General features: G+C 40.0%; 1 protein-coding gene across 1 annotated transcript in view; it reads right to left on the minus strand.

Moving 5' to 3' along the window:
- Positions 1-21739, minus strand: part of MICAL3 (microtubule associated monooxygenase, calponin and LIM domain containing 3) — a 227890-nt gene extending 206151 nt beyond the window's left edge. The window contains exon 1 of the mRNA XM_058190697.1: positions 21682-21739. The gene's annotated coding sequence lies outside the window, so the exon portion shown is untranslated. The remainder of the gene's footprint in view (positions 1-21681) is intronic.
- Positions 21740-22235: the final 496 nt, after the last annotated feature.

Genomic DNA, 22235 nt, shown 5'->3' on the forward strand with positions numbered 1-22235 from the left:
AGTTTACAGAGTCAGCCTATTGCCCCCAACAATCTGGGTCCTCATTTTACCCACCTCGAAAGGATGGAAGGCTGAGTCAACCTTGAGCCAGTGAGACTCGAACTGCTGACTAGCAGAATTAGCTTGCAATACTCCACTCTAACCACTGTGCCACCATGGATAAATACATGTTCCAAGCCAATGGATATTCCTATGATAGAATTCTGCCAGAGTGTTTGCAACTAATTTTTCAAATGCTTTTAAGTAAACTGATGCAGTGTCAAAGGTTTTATCAAAGTACTGAAAGAGGCAGGAGAGAGAAACTTTAGAAGCTAGAATGGGAGATCTAATGTGAAATCCTTTCTGAATAAAACTTTATTTTCCTTAGATACTTTTGTACTGTGTTCAGTCTGCCTTCATTTTGCTGCCCAGAGCAGATTGATGAGCAACATTTGGGAACATATCAGTTAGAATGTGTGATTTATTCTCAGGTGCTAGGTATTCTAATTTTTGTATTTTAATTTGTTTTTATTTTTTGAACCATTTTGTTTGCTGCCCAGAGACATTTGGTGAGGCATGTAGCTATATAAATTAAACACACACACACCTTTCAGGGTGTGGGAGTGGAAGACCTTAAGAAGCAAAATGTATGCTAGGAGTTACACAGCCCTAAGACACCCATTATACCAACTGAACCATCAGAAATGGGCCCTAGTTCTCATTTTTTCAGTAGGCGTTCCCAATGTAGTAATTTAGTAGTCAGTAAATGTACATTCCTGGACATAATCTGTTTCATCTCCCCCCCGCCTCTCCCCGGGACGCAACTTCAGGACATTGCATGCCAAAACAACTAGAAACAGATAGGTTTTTTACCTCGTGCCATCATTCTGTTGAACACCTAATCCCACAGATCTGTCCTATGTCTAAGTATATATTTACCCATTGGTATCAGTGGTGAGTTTCTAGTGGTTTGTCCCAGTTCGGGAGAACCAGTAGTGGTGGCGGCGGGAGGCTCCGCCCACCTGCCCAGACATCACTACGGACACTCTGTACGTGCGCAAAGCGAATGCACGCTCACAGTTCCAAACCGGTAGCAAAGGTAAGTGGAACCCACTACTTATTGGTATGGCTGTATTACTTGTATCCTTCTCATCTGTTCCACTACCTTATCTTATTGGTATCTTTTATTATTACTTTGTTATTATGATTATTATTACTTGGTTGCTTATGCATCGGAGACAAATTCCTTGCACTAATCACACTTGGCCAATAAAGGATTCTATTCTCATTCTCATTCTCTTCTCATTCTCATTCTCTTCTTATTCTATTCCTATTCTATTCCACTCCATTCTATTCTATTCTGTTCTAGCATCTGGAAAAAGAAAAGTTTAAAAGAATATGTGCACAGAAACACACATGTACATTTTGGAATGAAACATCAGTGTCCTCTTTTTCTCCTCATCTTTTATAGCTAGTCTCTCCAATTGCAGCATCAAAGCCAGTGGGAAAATATATCATATTACTTAAAATATGGCTTGTAGAGTAGCTTAAATACGTATGTGAATTACACTGATTGCGAAAGAGTTCCCACAGCATTAACAGATGTTACAGTTGGCTGAAGAAAGACACATATTCTCCATAAAATCACAGCATTCTATTATATATATATATATATACATATTGGCCATTACAAGGAAGAAGAGATTTCAACGGGTTGCATTTAATCACAGTTGCGATACCTAGATCAATTCTGCAATACAATCATGGTTGTAAATTTCCTTAATTCCCATTGCTCCATTCTGAAAGATTTGTGACCAGACTGCTGCATAATTGTGTAATTAAGCCCAGGATCTTGGGCGTCAACACCCACATTCTTGACCACTTGCTGTGAAATGTCAGATTTACAGTAAAAGACATGCTGAAGAAAGAGATGGAAATTGTGTGTTGGAAGAGGGAGGAGAAAAAGAGGAGAGAAAGACCAAGTAAACAATGTTTTCATAGCTAGGAAAACACACATTAGCCTTACTGACTTGAGGATGCAGGCTCTCTTGTACTGCTACTGTGATAGAATCAGGATTTCTTTGTCCTTCTCATCTATTTATCATCATCATAAAATTAAAATAAAAACAAAAGCAATTTCTCCAGAGCAGTGTTTCTTAACTTTGGTAGCAGTGGTGAAATCCATTTTTTTTTACTACCAGTTCTGTGGGCGTGGCTTGGTGGGCATGGCTTAGTGGGTGTGGCAGGGGATGGATACAGCAAAATCCCCATTCCCTCCCCACTCCTGGGGGAAGGATTTTGCAAAATCTCCATTCCCACCCCACTCTGGGGCCAGCCAGAGGTGGTATTTGCCAGTTCTCAGAACTACTCAAAATTTTCGTTATTGGTTCTCCAGAACCTGCTGGATTTCACGCCTGCTTGGTAGTTTGAGATATGTAGACTTCAACGCCAAGAATTCTTCAACCAGCATGCAAGTTGAAATCCATGCAAATTTAGGCAGTTAAAGTCAGGTCAGTCCTGCTGTTAAACTCAGATTTTGGCTTAATCCTACAAAAGGGTTATCTGCATCATTTTGCATAGCTTTCTATGAATACATTCAAACTCCACTGTAGTGGAAAGTGGACACAACAATTTCTACAAGATATACTTTTTAATCTTCTAATTTCTGGTTTCTCAGAAACAAACCCACCAACTTCTATCCCAGTGTGCCAGAGAAGTTCAGATTTTTTTATATCCATGCTAAAAATTTTCAGCGGCTCTGACTGCAAGTAGAAGCCTAAAACTGGATCACATTAAATCATAATGTGATTTATTGTTTGTCTCATTGTATTCTGTGGATCCAGCCATTATGATTGTTCGGTGTTAAACATATTAGGATTTTAGTAATGATTGGGTTTATATGCCATCTGAATTTATAAATCCCAATTTTAAAAGTGCATACTTGTCTGTGTTCACATGATACCCTTCCTCAAATAACTAAATGATGATTTAACAGGGTGGCCTCATTCATCCAGTATGCTAAATTATAAATTACCCAAATGCATGGTTCTCTGATCCTGAATGCGTGGTGAGCCTAGAGTAGATTACAGAATAAGAACAGGACTGAGAAATAACATCATTGATTTACTTTAAACAATCACTAAATTTCAGCATGACCTATTTCTTGGGATTACATGAGTCTATGCAATAGGGGAATATCGCACATGGCCCCTTATTTTTCTTAGAAGACAAAGCAGAACAAATATATACAGCTAAATAAAGCCAAATTAAAAATATGATTGAGAAGTAGTTCTTTTCCCATCAGGGGTTTAGACCAGAGGTGAAATCCAGCAGGTTCTGACAGATTCTGGAGAAATTTTGAGAAGTTCGGTGAACCGGTAGCGGAAATTTTGAGTAGTCCGGAGAACTGGCAAATACCACTTCTGGCTGGCCCCAGAGTGGGGTGGGAATGGAGATTTTGCAGTATCCTTACCCTGCCACGCCAACCAAGCCATGCCCACCAAGCCACACCCACAGGACCGGTAGTAAAAAAAAAAAAGGATTTCACCACTGGTTTAGACCTACCCTCATCCACTGTGATGAGCATTATGGTCTTCTAAGCTGACATCAAGAAATGCATTCACCTTCCAGAAAAGACCAGTATAATCTCTACACGGTTTACATTGTTATATAAACTGCTGCAATTTATCCTTAAGGTTTTTTTATTTTTTTTTACATTCAGTTTCTCAAAATTAGCCAATAAAGTTGCACAAATGAGCCACTTGGCACTCTTGTTCAACTAAAATCAAGCTGCCACACAATGTGCAAGATTTAGAACAGCCTAATAAATGCATTGTCCAATCACAGACTTTTCTTTCTCTTATAAGCCAACATAGTTGTCCTCACAGGCCCCCTGTTTGGTCCAGCCTTTTCTTGCTCATAAACACCACATCACTTTCTCTCTCTTTTACATATATCTTTTCAGGGAAGGGTGGGGGGGAAAAAAGCAACAACTGAAGGAGAAAGACAAAAACTTACTGCTGTCAAATTATAAACACCCAGCATAATGGATTATTGTGTTAAGACTAACAAGGGTCCTTTCACGGCAGACAGTAATCCTTTTATTTGTGGGAATCCCTCTATTTTCATCATCCAAGTCAGGGTTTGTTTACATTTGCCTGGGCAAGTCTCCTGAACTCTGATATGCCCATTAGATTAAGTTTTAAGAATGAATTGGATGAGAAACCAATTCATTTTTGTGATTCATGATTTCACTAATGCCCATTTTCTGCAGCGATATGCTTCAGAACTAACGGGTATATTAATTCTGCAGAGTCAAAAATAATAAACCTCTGTGAAGCTGTGAAACATTTCTGGAGGAAAAAATAGAATGACCTTCAAAACAATAATAAGCTTCTATGACTTCCAGCTCCTATCTTCATATTACCATTTGCAATTATAAAGAAATCAAAGCTAAGTACAATGCTTAGCAATCTATAATCTGTAAACTCACCAAGTATTTTCAAGACATCTGTTGTGACCCAGGCCCAAGTAGGTAGTAGGAAACTCAGTCAGTGTAAAAACAAACAAACTTTATTAGAACAGCTGAGAATTAACTCATTCTCAGCATAGTCCAAACTAAATGAAAACAAATTCTTCCCAACACAATTCCTCAGTTTTATCACCAACCTTGGTCTTAATTAGGCAAACTGCCAAAGGCCTTTCTTGGCAAATGTTAAGAAGTCACAGATACAAAAATAAATGCAAGAAGACGAAGCTACCAATGTCGTTTTCCAGCAAAACCCAAACGCTGTTGCTGGTCTGTTTTAAGCCTTATGGGAGGGGCCAATCATCTCTTGGCCCTACTCTCAAGTCATCCTCTTTGCTTGAGCTGCTCTTGCCTTCTGGCAGCTCTTCTCATGCATGCATTAGGAACAGGCTCCTCCTGTTCCTCTGCCTCACTACTGTCAGCCTCTGGAGGCTCTGGAGTCCGCACATCACTCCCTGATGGCCCTGGCCCCCACCTCTGCCTCAGACACAGAGCCCTCATCCGGGCCTTCCCCGGCCTCCAGGACTGGCTCATGTTCTTCCTCAGCCTCATCGCCGTCTGGCTTCGTTGCCAGCTCTGCAGGCTGCTGGCAGACCACAACAACATTCTCTATTTTAAGAGATCCCATCGTACTTTTTTTTTTTATTTGCATTTATATCCCGCTCTTCTCCGAAGACTCAGGGCGGCTTACACTATGTACTTGTAAAACATGACATGGGTATTGAGGATTGCTAGCAATGGTTGGCATACAACAAGGAGAGATAGAGTAACTTTTTGAGGGGCTAAAAGTGTACAGGTAGTTCTCGTGTTATGACCACAATTGAGCCCAAAATTTATGTTGCTAAGTGAGAAAACTGTTAAGTGAGCTTTGCCCCCTTTAAGACTTTCTTGCCGTATTTGTTAAGTGAATCACTGCAGTTGTTAAGTTAGGAACACTGTTGTGTCTTCGGCTCCCGAGCCTGGCTTCTTGGCAGAGAGTGACTCAGAGAGTGAGGGGGAAGAGCCGACAGGGCTTCCCTCTGCAGGACCTTCCTCTCTGGCTCCGCTCCAGGATCCAGAGGCAGGCCAGGTGGAGGAGATGACGAGGCCTCTTTCTCCCGCACCTTCCCCCTCCCAGGAAACGCCTCAAGACTCAGCTGCTGACAATCAGTCCTGGTTAAATCCCAGGCATCGCAGAAAGGAGAGGCGAGAACAACAAAAGAAGGGGTGGGGCAGGCCTAGAGAGTGCTGAGTCATGGAGCCACACCCCACAGGGCCTCTGGTGGCGCAACAGGCTAATGCAGCCTGTTATTAACAGCAACTGCTTGCAATATTGCAGGTTCAAGTCCCACCAGGCCCAAGGTTGACTCAGCCTTCCATCCTTTATAAGGTAGGTAAAATGAGGACCCAGATTGTTGGGGGGCAATAAGTTGACTTTGTATATAGTATACAAATGGATGAAGACTATTGCTTGACATAGTGTAAGCCGCCCTGAGTCTTCGGAGAAGGGCGGGATATAAATCAAAAAAAAAACAAAAAAAAACAGGAGGAGCTGCTCTGTAGCTTCTTGTGACAGACAAAAACTGACTCTTGGAAACTTTGGCTGCAATATTTTGAGACTAAGACTTTGGCTTCTGGATTTCTGTTTATTTCTGAACTGCAGTTACGCTGGTCTGAGGAGATAAGAGAACTTGGCAGACAATCGCAGGTTCATTGCCAGAACTGATATCTGTCGTAGGAGTATATTGCTGGCAGATATAGTCAGCTCGCGTGTCTTCTTGGTTGTGGTTGTGGGGGACAGAACAAACACTGTTGTTAAATGAATCAGGCTTCTGCATTGACTTTGCTTATTAGAAGGTTGCAAAAGATGATCACACGAACCCAGGACACTGCAACCGTCATAAATATGAACCAGTTGTCAAGAGTTCAAATGTAAATCACATGATCATGGGGATGCTGCAGTGCTCATAAGTATAAAAAACAGTCATAAGTCACTTTTTTCAGTGCAGTTGTCGAGGGCTACCTGTACTTGACATTGGAGTGTCTGGCTGTGGTTCTTAAAACCAGCAGGGCTAGAACAGAAAATTCATTTTTAAGTTCCTGTTATATATAACATCAGATTAAAATGAATTGCAGTTAGCATTGTATTCTCAGGCTTTGGCTTTTTCTGGGCCTGAAAGCTAAGCGAGGGGAACCCAGCCTGGTGAGGGCACTTCCAAGCAGAAAGTTGGAAACATTATCCCAGCAGAAAACAAGACACTATCTACAGGTAGTCCTCAATTTACAACAGTTCATTTAGTGACCGTTACAACAGCACTGAAAAAAGTTACTTGTGATTGTTTTGCACACTTACGACCGTTGCAGCCTCCCCATGCTCGCTTGATGAAAAATCAGACACTTGGCAACTGGTTCGTATTCATGATGGTTGCGATGTCCCTGAGTCATGTGATCCGCTTTTGAGACCTTCTGACAAACACAGTCAATGGGAAAGCCAAATTCACTTAACAACCACGTTACTAACTAAACAAATGCAATGTTTCACTTAACAACTGCGGCAAGAAAAGTTGTAAAATGGGGCAAAACTCACTTAACAAATGTCTTATTTAGCAACATAAATTTGGGGTTCAATTGTGGTCATAACTCGAGGACTACATGTATTAAACTGCATGGACACTTCCCTGAAGTCACCAGTTAACTCTAAGGCAGGGGTGTTGAACTCAAGGCCCCCGGCCCAGATTTGGGCCCCGATTGCTTAGATCTGGCCTGCAGGGTTGCCCTGGAAACAGTGAAGGACTGGCCCACGGTGCCTCTGCCAGTGAAAACAGAGCTGGGGAGGCTGCGATGACCTCTTGCAACCCTTCCGAGCTCTGTTTTCATTGGTAGAGGGTTGCAGGAGGCCATTGCAGCCTCCCGAGTTCTGTTTTTGCTGGCAGAGTTCTCAGGCCGCCATAGGCACCCCCAACACTAGTGATGTTGAGCTGGCCACACCCACCTGGCCCCCAAGGTCAAACACAACCCTGATGCGACCCTCAATGAAATCGAGTTTGACAGCCCTGCTCTAAGGAGACATCATTTTATCATTTGGTCACTTAAAAGCAATTCAACCATTCTGTTTAGGCAGCTTACGTTTGCATGCAAAGAGACCCTTGTTCCCTCCAATTGTCAACTGCTGGCCTAAGAAGGCCTCTCTCATGATCCCCTTTGTGTTTCTGATCTCAGCATGGCCAATGCCTTGCTCATGTGGCCAAAAATAAACCACCCATCCAAAAGAGAGAGAGGTATCAGCGGACCTGGAGGAGGCAGAAAATATTTTTAGAACTTCCCCACCACCAACAACAAACAAACTTGGGAGAGATTATGATCAATGGCTACAAACTGTTGATTGATCTGTGGTGGAGTTGGGAGCTGGTATGGAAAGGAACAGGGCTGAACAGTAACATAAAATTCCAACATTTTATTACAAGTCACACTAATAAATTATAAACCCTATCTTTACAACCTATACACACTCATTTTAGCCTTAATATTTCGTTTATTTTTATACTACTCCTTCTCCCGAGGGAGCCCTTCATTATTTTAATTGAGAAATATATATATATCACTGCCTCTTAAGAAACAAATACTGTCTAACTGATAAACTACAGGGATCAAAATGCTAAAATAAGATTTAATCAGATTGCAGTTCTCTATGGAGCAAGAAAAGAACACTGGAAGCGGTTTTATTTAGCTCTTTTGGTTATAACTTTAAATGCTTCTATACGTTTGACACTATCAGGGATAAAATCTGTTCTGAATTCATTCAACAACTTAAGCCAAAGATTGAGTATGTATTCGGACAACCATTGTGTAACAAAGTGTGTTTTACTGAATAAACTACAATAGCTTGGGTGTTGTAACACTAAGCCAGGGGCAAGCAATTATGGCAACTTTATGACCTGTGGACTTCAACTCCCAAAATTCCTGAGCGACCCCTGCACTAAGTCATGATGCATGTTTTAATCAGCAAAATGGGTGGGTTTAAACAAAATGCCAGTCAACACCAAACAAATATTATATTCTGATGCATTATTTGAACCTAATCTCAGACTGAGTTTCTACCAGTGTACTTAATATTTCCATGCTCTAACAAGTTTTGGTTTGTTTTTTAAATTTACATTAATTTTTCCATAGGAATAATCCAAGCAAAGCCATGGGAAAAAAATACATTTTTGGTATCATAAATACTGATATACCACAATTAGAATTAATTTAATTAAAATTCATACTGAATAATAGCCCTGTATCTTGTTGTTTTTTTCCCCAGTGGATTCTTATTGGGGTTAACTTCAAAACTGCTCAACAATTATCTGATGACCTTGCTGATATCAACCCTAGGAGATCTGAAACTTTCCCCACAGCAGAAATCAGACTGTTTATTTCATTAGTAATTATTAATTTAACTTTTTTTTTAGGAATTCAAAAACCATGCAGTAGAGTTTCCCCTCATTTTATCCTCATTCCAGCCATGTATAATTAATTGGGCTGAAACAGCGATCTTTGGCTAAAAAGTCACCCAGTGAGTTTTGTGGTTGAGTACGGTAGCTTCTCTGTGTGCTACCCATAACAATTCCCATAATTCATAACCGGCATAACAATGAATTGCAGTGCTTGAAAATTAATGGAAGGTGTAGTCCATCACATTGACAAATTAGGAAAGCTTGACTTCTATTCTACAGCCCCCATCTGTTGGGCCTGGGTGGGCGGGGCCAATGTAGCCGTGGCAAGCTCGATGTCACTCGCGTAGGGGGCGCCTGTGGTAGCCCAAAACAGAGTTCAGGAGGCTGCAACAGCCTCCTGCAACCCTCTGCCAGTGAAAATGGAGCTCGGGAGGGCCTTCGCTGTTTCTAGGGCAGCCTGTGGGCCAGATCTAAGCACCCAACGGGCTGGATCCGGCCTACAGGCCTTGACTTTGACACCCCTGTTTTAAAGGAAACAAATGCTTTGTACAATGTATACAACAATGTATTTCAACTTCTACAAAAACCCTAAGGCCAGTTGCATGCAAGCACTCCCAAGCCAGTAAGGAAGGTAAGTAGATTTCACCCCTGCCCCAACCCCAATATAGTTACTAATATTTGTCCTCCAAATTGTATTGATTCTGAACAATACAAATCTATACTGTAATTTATTTATTTTTTAAATTAAAGCTAACCACTCATCAAAATTCATCAATAAAAATCAGAATGAGAAAATACTAAATAATCTAGGAAAAGTTCTTTACATGTTTTGCCCTGCTGCCATGAGGCTCATCAGAATGGCTGAGAATTATTTTTTTTTGTACTGAAAAGCAAGTACTGAACATTTAAAATAGCTTTTTATGATATTCTTTGTTATGAAGTGAGTGAGTCATTATACTCCAAACCATATTCAAAAACAGGAAGATACTGAATGATTCATTGGTAGGATACATATGTCAGACTACAATACGGAAATCCCACTGACTAAAATGATATTTTAACATTAAAAAACAAATTAAAAAGGAGAATCAAATGAAAGGAAATATAACTTATTATGTACAGAGCACTGTTTCTTAACCTTGACAAATTTAAGATATATGTGGACATCAATTCCCAGAATTCCGCAGCCAATATGGCTGATTTGGGAATTCTGGGAGTTGAAGTCCACACATCTTAAAGTTGCCAAGGTTGACAAACCTTGGTATAGAGGCTTAAACCATGTTACAAAGAGCAAATCTGTGGACTGTGGGAATAACAACTACGCATACACACATACCATAGACACACTTGCTGAAATTCCTTCTGCTATACAAATATTACAAATCTATATTTGAGTCAGTCATTCCCCCCACCTTGCAGAAACAGGCTAAAGATAACAATAACTAAACCTCTGCTCATTTTTGAACTCTTATTTTTTTTGTTTCATTTTGGAAACATAAATAGAAGCAGATGTGATTTATTTGCATAATCCCCCTCCCTTGTTTTCATCAGATTCAGTTCTTTGTTCAGAGCAATGTTTATTCAACTCTGTCCAATTTCACAGCTTAATCTTTGGATTTATTCTAAGTAACTTGTTAACATATTTGCAACTTTAAGATGCATGATTTATGTGCTTAGTCTTTGGATTGGAAAATCTGTTATAATCTGGTCATTTTTTTTAATTACACAAGAATGTTTTTCTCCTAGTTATACTGGTCCTAAAAATTGTACTAACTGTCTTTACCTTGGCTGTAAACCGCCCTGAGTCCTTTGGGAGAAGGGCCGTATAGAAATTGAAACAATAAATAAATAAATAAAATACTGTACTCATTTGCCTGGCCCTCTTTATAGTACTCTATTTATACTCTCATTTTCATAACCTATCTAATAGCCAAAAATCCTCCTGGCTATATTTATTACAAAAATCTATTTTAAGAGGCTCGGAGGGGAGGGGGTGTTTGCAGGTAACACAACAAATATTCCTTGTGTTATAGACAGGAAAGCAAAGTAAAATATTTTTAACCTCATAAATTCATTGGTTCACATCCTATTGCCCTGGTTAACCTGAAAATGTTCATGGTTACTGCATATTCTGATAGACCAGAAAATTAGACCTGTCTTATCATGTAAAAAGTATTTGAAAAACAGAAATGAAGTTCAGTTAAGTAAGTAATCCATAACTTTTACCCAGGGAGGTGTGAGAGGGCTATTCCACATAATGGTATCAATATAGAATTTAAAAATTATTCAGGGATCTTATCCATTGTTAGCTGATAATGGTTTATTTAATCAAACTGACTGCAAGGATTCATACAACATTAGCATACGGTTGAGATTTTGCAATAGACTGAGCTACAAAGTAGCCACATTTCAGCTGACCAGTAGCAAAAGTGATAAAAGGAAATCCTTGAGCAAAGATATTAAATTACAATAAAAAGATTTTTAACAAGATTTAAACAAGCATTATTATGGGTTTTAAAGAACAACCCAGTTACCTTTTTAATGGAAGCGCCGATCCAGCAGTAGTTTAAAAAATCTTCTGAGAGCAGATACACTGAGGTAATAATATTTTAAATTCAGTTTTCAATGAGCTTCAAAAAAAAATTTAAATTTAGAAATATTACATATATATATAGGAGAACCTTTAAAAATAAAAAAAAATAGAAAGGCACTCCTGGCTACCAAAGGTATCTCTAATCTAGCCCTGTTTTACTTAAAAAGGAAGTCACATTTTTCTTTCTGCTCTTTTAAAAGAACCATACAATTAGCTATTCTAAAAAAAGAGTCACCTGGGCTTTACGTAAACTTTAATCCTTTTTAGCACAGGAATTAATGGTCTCTGGCCTTAACCTTCTCCAGCCTAATATCTTCCAGATGGGTCAAAACTTCAGTTCCCATTATTGGCAGACATTATGGCAAATGCTGGGAATTATGGAAGGTGAAGTTCATTTAGAACAGGGGTCTCCAACCTTGGCAACTTTAAGACTTGTGGACTTCAACTGAGGAATTCTGGAAGTTGGAGTCCACAAGTCTTAAAGTTGGCAAGGTTGGAGACCCCTGATTTAGAAGACATCAAGTTGTAGCTATGGTTCCGTTAACACAATACACTGAAATTAACCAACTACATTTTGAGGCATTGCCCATATTGTGTGTTTATGATTCAGTGTGTTGTGTGAATCTGGAGAAATTGATTTGAGAAAGTCATGATTCTGAATATTTTTTCTTCCATTTACTCATGTCCAATATTTAAGACCACCTGGGCAAGCCTCTACAGTTTTCTTGGTAAAAATTTTTCAGGCGTAATTGGCTATTGCCTCCTTCCTAGGGCTGAGAGAAAGCGACTAGGCCAAGATCATCCAGTTCAGGGGTCTCTAACCTTGGTCCCTTTAAGACTTGTGGACTTCAACTCCCAGAGTCCCTCAGCCAGCTCTGGGAGTTGAAGTCCACAAGTCTTAAAGGGACCAAGGTTGGAGACCCCTGAACTGGATGACCTTGGCCTAGTCGCTTTCTCTCAGCCCTAGGCTGAGAGGGCTTAAAGGGACCAAGGTTGGAGACCCCTGATCCAGTTGGTTTCATACCTAAGGTGGGACTAGAATCACAGTCTCCCGGTTTCTAGCCTGATGCCTTAACCACTGCACCAAACTGGCTCTCGTGATTATATGAACTAGGGATAAAAACAAATGAACAGAGTCGGTACAGAGAAACATCCTCCATTTACTGTACTCAGTTTATTATCTAGATCAGGGGTCTCCAACCTTGGTCCCTTTAAGACTTGTGGACTTCAACTCCCAGAGTTCTGGGAGTTGAAGTCCACAAGTCTTAAAGGGACCAAGGTTGGAGACCCCTGATCTAGATGATAAATATGTAGTTAGTAGAGGGAGCAATGAAAATAAAGCATATCATGGCTTCTATAAACACACACGCTGGTTTGCATGCATTTGCACCAGAGGTGGGTTTCAGCAGGTTCTGACCAATTCTAGAGAACTGGTAGCAGAAATTTTGAGTAGTTTGGAGAACCGGTAGTAAAAATTCTGACTGGCCCCGCCCCCATCTATTCTCTGCCTCCCAAGTCCCAGCTGATCAGGAGGAAATGGGGATTTTTCAGTAAACTTCCCCTGAAGTGGGGAGGGAATGAAGATTTTACAGTATCCTTCCCCTGGAGTGGAGTGGGAATGGAGATTTTACAGTATCCTTCCCCTGCCACGCCCACCAAGTCACGCCCACCACGCAATGCCACACCCACCAAGCCACACCCACAGAACAGTAGTAAAAAAATTTGAATCACACCACTGATTTGCACAATAGTTTAGATGGATATACACTCATAGGTTTCACTTTTGGAAAACTCCAGGAGTGCAGTAATATAATAATGATCAAAACTGTTTCCATGATAGTTGGTTGCATTATGCCTTTAGTCCCAAACACACAACTACAAGAAGTTTAGGGCCCTCAAGACTCTTTCAGAATTGAAGCATTTTCAAGACTAACAATGTACAATGAAATCATTCCCTTTATCTCTGCCCAAGGCTGTCCCTTTAATAGTTGCATGCCAGGCAAATTCAGAAGGCCAGTTTTTCTTATTTGTACATATAGTTGTGTACAAACAACAAGCAGAATCAGATGCATTAAAGCTGGAGGCGCAGTTATTAAAGATATATTAACCTCTGGGGGTTGATACACATAGATATGTCTCAGTCCATATCTATGCATTAAATGCATGCGTTGTAGGTAACACCTGTGATCTTGCTTCTAGTGGTAACTGTTATACCATACTTCAAAATATCTCACTGCTGTAGAGAGAGCTGGGAAGCATTCGGGAATACTGAAAGGCGTGTCTTTTTTGGCATGTAATGTCTGCAGAATTTGGCAAGGTTTCAAGTCTCTTTTGGGATGCCTTGCCAAGAAAGGGCCCTCTTATCCCATCAATGATGGTCTTCTTTTGTTTTAGAAAGATCTCTCTTTTCCAAACCTAGTTAGCCTGCTAAGTAATCCATTGTAGTCCTATCTCATATGCTAACTCAAATATTTCATGTTTTACCTCTTCCTGCTTTAATGTTTGGTTATTTTGTACTTAATTATTATTTCACATTTACAAAATGATATTGTAATATCTATTGTAATGTCTGTCATCTGCACCTCTATAACTGTCTGGTCTGGTTCTGCAATCCAACAAGACAAACACAGACTTCAGATGATAATTAGAAATGAAGAAAAAACGATTGCTACCAACCTGCCTTCCATTGAGGCCCTATATACTGCACGAATCAAAAAGAGGGCTGTGAAAATATTTACAGATCCCTCACATCCTGGACACAAACTGTTTCAACTCCTACCCTCAAATCGACGCTATAGAGCACTGCACATCAGAACAACTAGACACAAGAACAGTTTTTTCCTGAACGCCATCACTCTGCTAAACAAATAATTCCCTCAATACTGTCAAACTTTTTACTAAATCTGCACTACTATTAATCTTCTCATTGTCCCCTCCAGCCATCTCCTTCCATTTATGACTGTATCACTGTACCTTTGTTGCTTGTATCCTTACAATTTATACTGATTATTTCCTGATTGCTTATTTGTACCCTATGACTATCATTAAGTGTTGTACCTTAGAATTCTTGATGAAGGTATCTTTTCTTTTATGTACACTGAGACCATATGCACCAAGAAAAATTCCTTGTGTGTCCAATCACACTTGGCCGATAACAATTCTATTCTATTCTATTCTATTCTATTCTATTCTATTCTATTCTATTCTATTCTATTGTATTCTCTATTCTATTCTAATACAATATTCCACTACAGGTATACGTACAAGAGTGGTTCTCATGTGATGAGTTAAAATATACTATGATACATGAATAATTTATCTGGAAAATGTTTTTAACGATGGAATGTTCCAAGGCTCCTGGTTGGCATGAGAGGGACTTGTTAAGGGAGCAAAACAATCTGATTAGATTTACACTGCTGTACTCTTCCTAAGAAGAACACACTGGAGAAGAGGCTAATGCTGGGAAAGATAGAGGGCAAAAGAAGAAAGGGACGACAGAGAATGAGGTGGCTGGATGGAGCCACTGAAGCAGTCGGCATGAGTTTAAATGGACTCCAGAGGATGGTAGAAGACAGGAAGGCCTGGAGGAACGTTGTCCATGGCGTCATGATGGGTCGGACACAACTTCACAACTAACAACAACAACAACTCTTCCTAACAGTTAATGCCTGGAATGCACTACCTGACTCTGTGGTCTCTTCCCCAAATCCCTAAAGTTTTAACCAAAGACTATGTACCGTTGACCTCACCTCATTCCTAAGAGGTCTGTAAGGGGGGTGCATAAGAGCACCAGCATGCCTACCGTTCCTGTCCTAATGTTCCCTTTGATTGTATCCAATTTGTATGATTATTTCATGCTTATACTTATATATACTGTTGTGTTTGACAAATAAATAAAATAAAAAAATAAATCCTCGTAGTAAGGTATGGCTGCAAGAGTTGGATCATAAGAAAGGCTGAGAGCTGAAGAATGGATGTTTTTAAATTGTGGTGCTGGAGAAGACTCTTGAAAGTCCCTTGGAGTGCAAGGAAATCAAATCAAATCAAATCAATCAATCCTAAAGGAAATCTTGACTGTTCTTTGGAAGCCACCTAATGAGAAGAGAGGACTCCTTGGAAAAGGCCCTGATGTTGGGGGAAAAAAGGCCCTGATGTTGGGAAAAAGGAGAAGGGGACGGCAGAGGATGAGATAGTTAGAGAGTGTCATCAACACAATGAACATGAATTTTGGCAAACTCCAGGAGATAATGGAGGACAGGGGAGCCTAGCATGCTATGGGTTACGAAGAGTCAGACACGACTTAGCAACTAAACAACTACTCTTCCTAAATACTAGAGAGCACAATGTATTTGTTATTATCTGTTAATACATAGCGTAACAGACATCATCCAAGACAGGCCAAAGAAAATGACCTATCTTAAGTTCCCTTAACTTGTACCCATCTTGGCTTATTAATTCTAGCTGAGAGGGGTTGACTAGGGAGGAGGGATACTCCTTTATGTGTTGTACTGAAAGGAAGCTACAACCTGTCCAACTTGCCCAGAGAAAAAATCTTCCATGGACAGAGGATGAGATAGTTAGAGAGTGTCATCAACACAATGAACATGAATTTTGGCAAACTCCAGGAGATAATGGAGGACAGGGGAGCCTAGCATGCTATGGGTTACGAAGAGTCGGACACGACTTAGCAACTAAACAACTACTCTTCCTAAATACTAGAGAGCACAATGTATTTGTTATTATCTGTTAATACATAGCGTAACAGACATCATCCAAGACAGGCCAAAGAAAATGACCTATCTTAAGTTCCCTTAACTTGTACCCATCTTGGCTTATTAATTCTAGCTGAGAGGGGTTGACTAGGGAGGAGGGATACTCCTTTATGTGTTGTACTGAAAGGAAGCTACAACCTGTCCAACTTGCCCAGAGAAAAAAATCTTCCATGGACAGAGAGGATTTTACTCATTACAATTGATGGAACCTCTTGGGTTGTCAATTATCTAGTGAATCAGATTCAAGGCTCTGATACAAAGATCTAGAACAAGGGTAACTGACAGGCCCTCTTTACTTTTACAGACCTAACAGCTGAAATAATCAGGAAAAGAACTACTGCACATGGCAAGTGCCATTTTTATGGCTGCTTGTGAATGGACTGTCTACAGAAGTCTATATGGTTTAGAACAGGTATCCCCAATCTTGGCAACTTTAAGACTTGTGGACTTCAACTCCCAGAATTCCTCAGCCAGTCTTAAAGTTGCCAAGACTGGGGACACCTGCCTTAGAATGCTCTTTTTAGAGAGATATATGAGCTTTTTCTTCCACCACCTTTTAACCATCTTGATGTTCTCTCTCTCTCATCATCCAAACATTCTCTGTATGAGTAGTGAATGAATGGGTTGTTTTCTCACCGTCTGTTTTCCCGTTCCCGCTCCTTTTATCTATATTTTATATTGCTGAATCTGCCTTTCAATTCACACGAGCTAAGATTCTCTTATCCTGGGTTTAAAGAATAAACTATACATTGGCTGAATTCACAGAACAAGCTGAATAATAATGGATGATTTCCAAGATACAATGGATGGATTCACAGTGTACGCCAAACCAAAACCAAACCAACCCTGTTTTGGTATAAAGTGACACACGATTAGGTCAATGTATTACACATTTAACAGTACTGGACTTAGAATGTGGTTTCAGAGCTCTGCTCAGCTATGAAAATCCCTTAGATTTGTTCACTGTATCACAGTCTAAGGGATCAAATAAAGATTCTGAAGATAAACAGGACAACTAAGCACCCTAAGAGGACCAGTTGGCTACAAATACGATTAATACAAAACGGTGCTGAAGAATGAAGGCTAGGAGGATTCAATCAGAACTAGCCTCCAAGCGTCTCTGTTGTTGAACTGTAGAATGCTCTCAATAGACTTTCACTTCTCTCTGTGTGTTTGTTTACTGGGGGTTGTATTCTCTGGAGGAGACAGCAGAGTGTAACCCTGAGGTGGTTTCTGTGGGGACAGGCAAGATGTACAAATAATTCATGTGCGTTTCTGATGTCTATTATTCTTTCATGCTAGGCTTGTGGCCATGCCAGCACATACACAGACACGTCTTTATGCTGCTTGAACACTGAGGGGGTGGCTTTGGCTCATGGGGCTTAGAGAATTTCATCTCGTGACTTCCATTAGCACTGTGAGGAGATGCGTGCATACCTTTTCCTTTCTCCATCTAACTGAGCCAGCCAATCCCTTGCTTTCCAAGCTTGGTTGTTTTCTTGTAGATAGTTTGTTACTTGATTATTAGGTGAGATCATTTGTTTTTCCTTCTGGGTTCAAATTCCGCTCTGTTCTCTCTTTGTTGGGAGAGATTCTGTTCTCCCCTCAAACGCCTTCGGTCCATCCAAATTTCTCGTTAGATAGCAGAGTAACTTAATAGCCTTATAATAACCACATCTTGCTTGCTCCTGTGGAGGAAAGCTATGGCAAATCTAGACAGCATACTAAAAAGCAGAGACATCACCCTGTCAACAAAAGTGTGTATAGTCAAGGCTATGGTTTTCCCAGTTGCAATGTATGGCTGTGAAAGTTGGACGATAAGAAAGGCTGAGTGCCAAAGAATTGAGGCCTTTGAACTCTGGTGCTGGAGAAGACTCCTGCGAGTCCCTTGGACTGCAAGATGAACAAACAAGTCAGTCCTAGAGGAGATCAACCCTGACTGCTCTTTAGAAGGCCAGATCCTGAAGATGAAACTGAAATACTTTGGCCACCTAATGAGAAAGAAGGATTCACTGGAGAAGAGCCTAATGCTGGGAAAGATTGAGGGCAAAAGAAGGGGATGGCAGAGAATGAGGTGGCTGGATGGAGTCACTGAAGCAGTCGGTGTGAGCTTAAATGGACTCCAGAGGATGGTAGAGGACAGGAAGGCCTGGAGGAACATTGTCCATGGGGTCGTGATGGGTCGGACACGACTTCGCAACTAACAACAACAACAACCACATCTAATGCCACCTCACTGAGTATTGTTCTCAAATGCTTATTCTAAATAGGGCTCGCTGCTTTAGAAGAGTAAGGAAAATTCTCAGGGATGACTCTCACCCTGGTCACCACTTCTTTACCCTCCTACCATTAGGAAGGAGATATGGAAGTATAGCCAGCCACACAAACAGGCTGAAGAACAGTTTTTAATCCGTGGGCTGTCAGACTCCTGAATGCAAAATAACATCATAACTACATAGTACAATGGACTTGCAGGGCCAGCGCAATGTGTAACATATTCACACTGGTGCAATAGGACTGGGTGTTTGGTTAATATGATTTATTGGGTTAGGGATTTTCTGTCTTCACTCTGAGTTGTACTGTGTTGGTGGGGGAGTGCACTGAGGGAGCTCAACCAATCTCATTGTATGTATATTGTGCGCTGACAATAAAGACTTAAAATTTTAAATTTAAATTGAAAGAAAAGAACAAGCACTAAATTTGGACAAAGAAACATTGGCTTAGGGTCAGCCAGACTGATTAAATCAGGGGTGTCCAAACTTGGCAACTTTAAGACTTGTGGACTTCAACTCCCAGAATTCCCAAATCTGCCATATTGGCTGGGGAATTCTGGGAGTTGAAGTCCACAAGTCTTAAAGTTGCCAAGTTTGGACACCCCTGGATTAAATAATAAGGAAACTCCCCAATCAAAAAGTTAGGTTATATAAGCTTCATGATTCCACAAGGTGTTGAACAGATGGGCATCTAATTCCAAGTGAATTTGCTTAATTAGATTTTTTTGAGGTTCTATATTGTACAAATATTCAGAGCCTTCTCAGTGGTGGTAATCAGGATCTGCAATTCCCTTCCTTGAAGACTATAAATTCTGTTTGGGTAAGAAGTACGTCTTCCTTTTTCCTGCTATATTACATTGGCGCCATGTTAAAGATGACAGTATTTTGACTTTATGAATAGATAAGATTCATAAGGGGTAGAAATATGGTGCAAAAGAGGAAGGCAGGATCATACATGTAAGCAGAGGTTTTCTTTCTCCAACCCCTCCTAGGTTTGAGAGAGTTGCTTTGGCTTTTGGAACTTTTAAAACTATATTAAGCTCGTTTTGGGAACTATTGACATTTTTCAGAGGCATCCGAAGAGCAGAACAAAAGTGGATCTTAAGGGCTACTCTTGAACTGTCTACACACAAATAACTAATATAAAGTAGGACTGCCAACAAACAAAATCCTGTTTCTTGTATAGCTTTAGATGGAGTTAATCAGCCTAGACCTTTTATTAAATTATAAAAAGTAATAATACCATTATTGGTTAATATATATAGAGAGAGATAGCTAATCTTCCTTCCCCACGGACAGTAGAACAAATCAGTCCAGAGTCTCACTGGATGATCTCAAACGATCAAGCTCAAATTATCATATTTTGGACACATGATATAAAAATCCAGTTCTCTTAATATAGGCTTAAAGAGGGAAAAGTGGATAGGATAGACTAGATTACAGTGGTGATGGGTGCACTTTGGAAGACCTTAAGGGGTAGGTTGGGGACAGATCTTCCTGGAGAAAAGCTATTTATTATACCTTCAACATGATTGATTGACTGATTGATTGATCAATCATAAAAAGAAAATTAATAAATAATGGTTTTTCTCATGTAGAAGTTCTTGTCTCTAGCATCTTCAATTTAAAAGGAGCTGGGAGTATGTGGGGAAGAATATCTACATGAGACACTGGAGCTTAGGGTGGGTCAAATCTCAGGGCTCAGCCTACCATTAGCTCAATGAAACAGCACAGACGGTGGTAAATGTTGTGATGAAAGGGGACACACTGTGTACTAGAAGGGCAGAAGGTAACACAACCCCTTCTGCATTCCCCAAGCTAACTTGCAACTCTTGCAAATAGAGAAGAATGTTTGCCATTGCCAAGGTGGTCTTCTAAATCTGGGTGGGATTAGAAGAAGCTCCTAATTCTTCCCAATTAACAAAATGCCTTTGACTTCATCTGCTGGATGCAACGGAAGGGCAAGCATGGAATCTACACTTGCTGAAATTCCCTCTCCTATATAACTATTCAAGGTACAGTATAGGATTCTGTATTTTGTCGCCCTACTGGAGAGCCATTGACAAGTAGATAGTTTTCATTTAGAGGGACTCTTAACAGGACTTGTTTCTTGTTTCTCAGCTGTTGCCAAAGCTGTAACAAGGCTCATCCAAACTATAACTAACAATCTCTCCTGTAATCTTTTCCTCCACTGTAACCCTGTGAGATAAGGTAGGGTGAGAGAGACAACAACTTGCTCAAAGTCAACTCATGAGCTTCCATAGCTGAGGAACCTATCCTGTCTGGTACGAGTTAACAATTACATGTGCATCAGAACAATTTTGCTTTCATACAGACTTGGAAACCATCTCTCGCTGAACAGAGCTCTGCAATATTTCACCCTCATACTGTATGTTGAATACAATCGAATTCACATGTACCTGCATATAAACATTACTGCGTTTACTCCCTGTTACTTTGAAATACAGATCTGAAATCATGGAGCCATTATCTAAAATGCAGATATTACGGGATCTGATTCCAATAGAAATGATGTATAAATCAAAACAAGCTTGTAAAGGATTGCATGGATAAGATTTGTGTATATCTGCCATGTTACATATTTGTTATTGTCCTTGTACTTCCCAGTATTTTCACTCTTACTTATCCCTCGATTGTAATTTAGATTACCAGCTTCCAGGAATCTGCATTTTTGCTTAAATTGCTCTTGTAAGGGATCCGTTTAGTGTAATACATGCTTATGTGAATGAGTGAACATCCCTGGATGATTTCCTCATTCTGTGTTTTTTTTTTTCCTATTGAACACTGAAATGTGAACAACAGCAAAACCAAACCTTCAAAAGTGGATTTTTGAAAAACAAAGTCCCCAAAGCATCATTTACATTTATGCCAGAACAACAGAAACATGAGAGCCACTTCTAAAGCAACAATCTCCAAGGCATATTCAGTTAGTTGACAGCGCAGATCAAATGCCTCAATCCACCCTTTAGAATATCTTGCTTGAGCCAGTTAACAAAGAGCACTATTTGCATTGTTTTGCTGCATTAAAAACAACAACACTTCCGTTCCAACAAGGCAAATAACATCTATTAGAACATATATAAGAAGGCTGTATACTTACAGGACAAAAATGAAGCTGTCCTCTTCATCGTTTCCTTGGTTAAAACCTTGCCATTAACTAGCATGCTCATACTGTAGTTTTAACAGCATCTGACTTGGTAAATCTCCAGCATCATAAATTCCTTTTTTTGTTCTACGGCGCCTCTAGCTCTGCACAGTGTTTTTTTTTATTATTATTATTTTGTTTTGTTTTGGAAAACTTACAGATACTATTTCTTTTCTTCAACCCCGTTTGGAGAAATGGAGGAAATAGAAAACTTAGGTGAAAACGATCTGCTATTTTCAATGCGCATCTCTTTCAGTGAGCATCTTATTAGGGTCTTCTGGAGATGGCGTGATGATGCAGCAGGCTTCTGGTCGTCACTGTTGCCATGACAACCAGTATGTGGTCCCTATGGCAGAATGATGCAGATACAAAGGTAGGACACACATTTTGTGTAGTGTATGTTATGAGGAGAGGCTACCAGAGACGTTTCCATTCATATATGCCTTTTTTTTTTTTTTTAAATTATCAGTTTCCAGAACATCATTTTTTTTCTACCACTACCCTATTTT

This window comes from Ahaetulla prasina, chromosome 7 (genome assembly GCF_028640845.1).
Source record: "Ahaetulla prasina isolate Xishuangbanna chromosome 7, ASM2864084v1, whole genome shotgun sequence".
Taxonomy (NCBI): domain Eukaryota; kingdom Metazoa; phylum Chordata; class Lepidosauria; order Squamata; family Colubridae; genus Ahaetulla; species Ahaetulla prasina.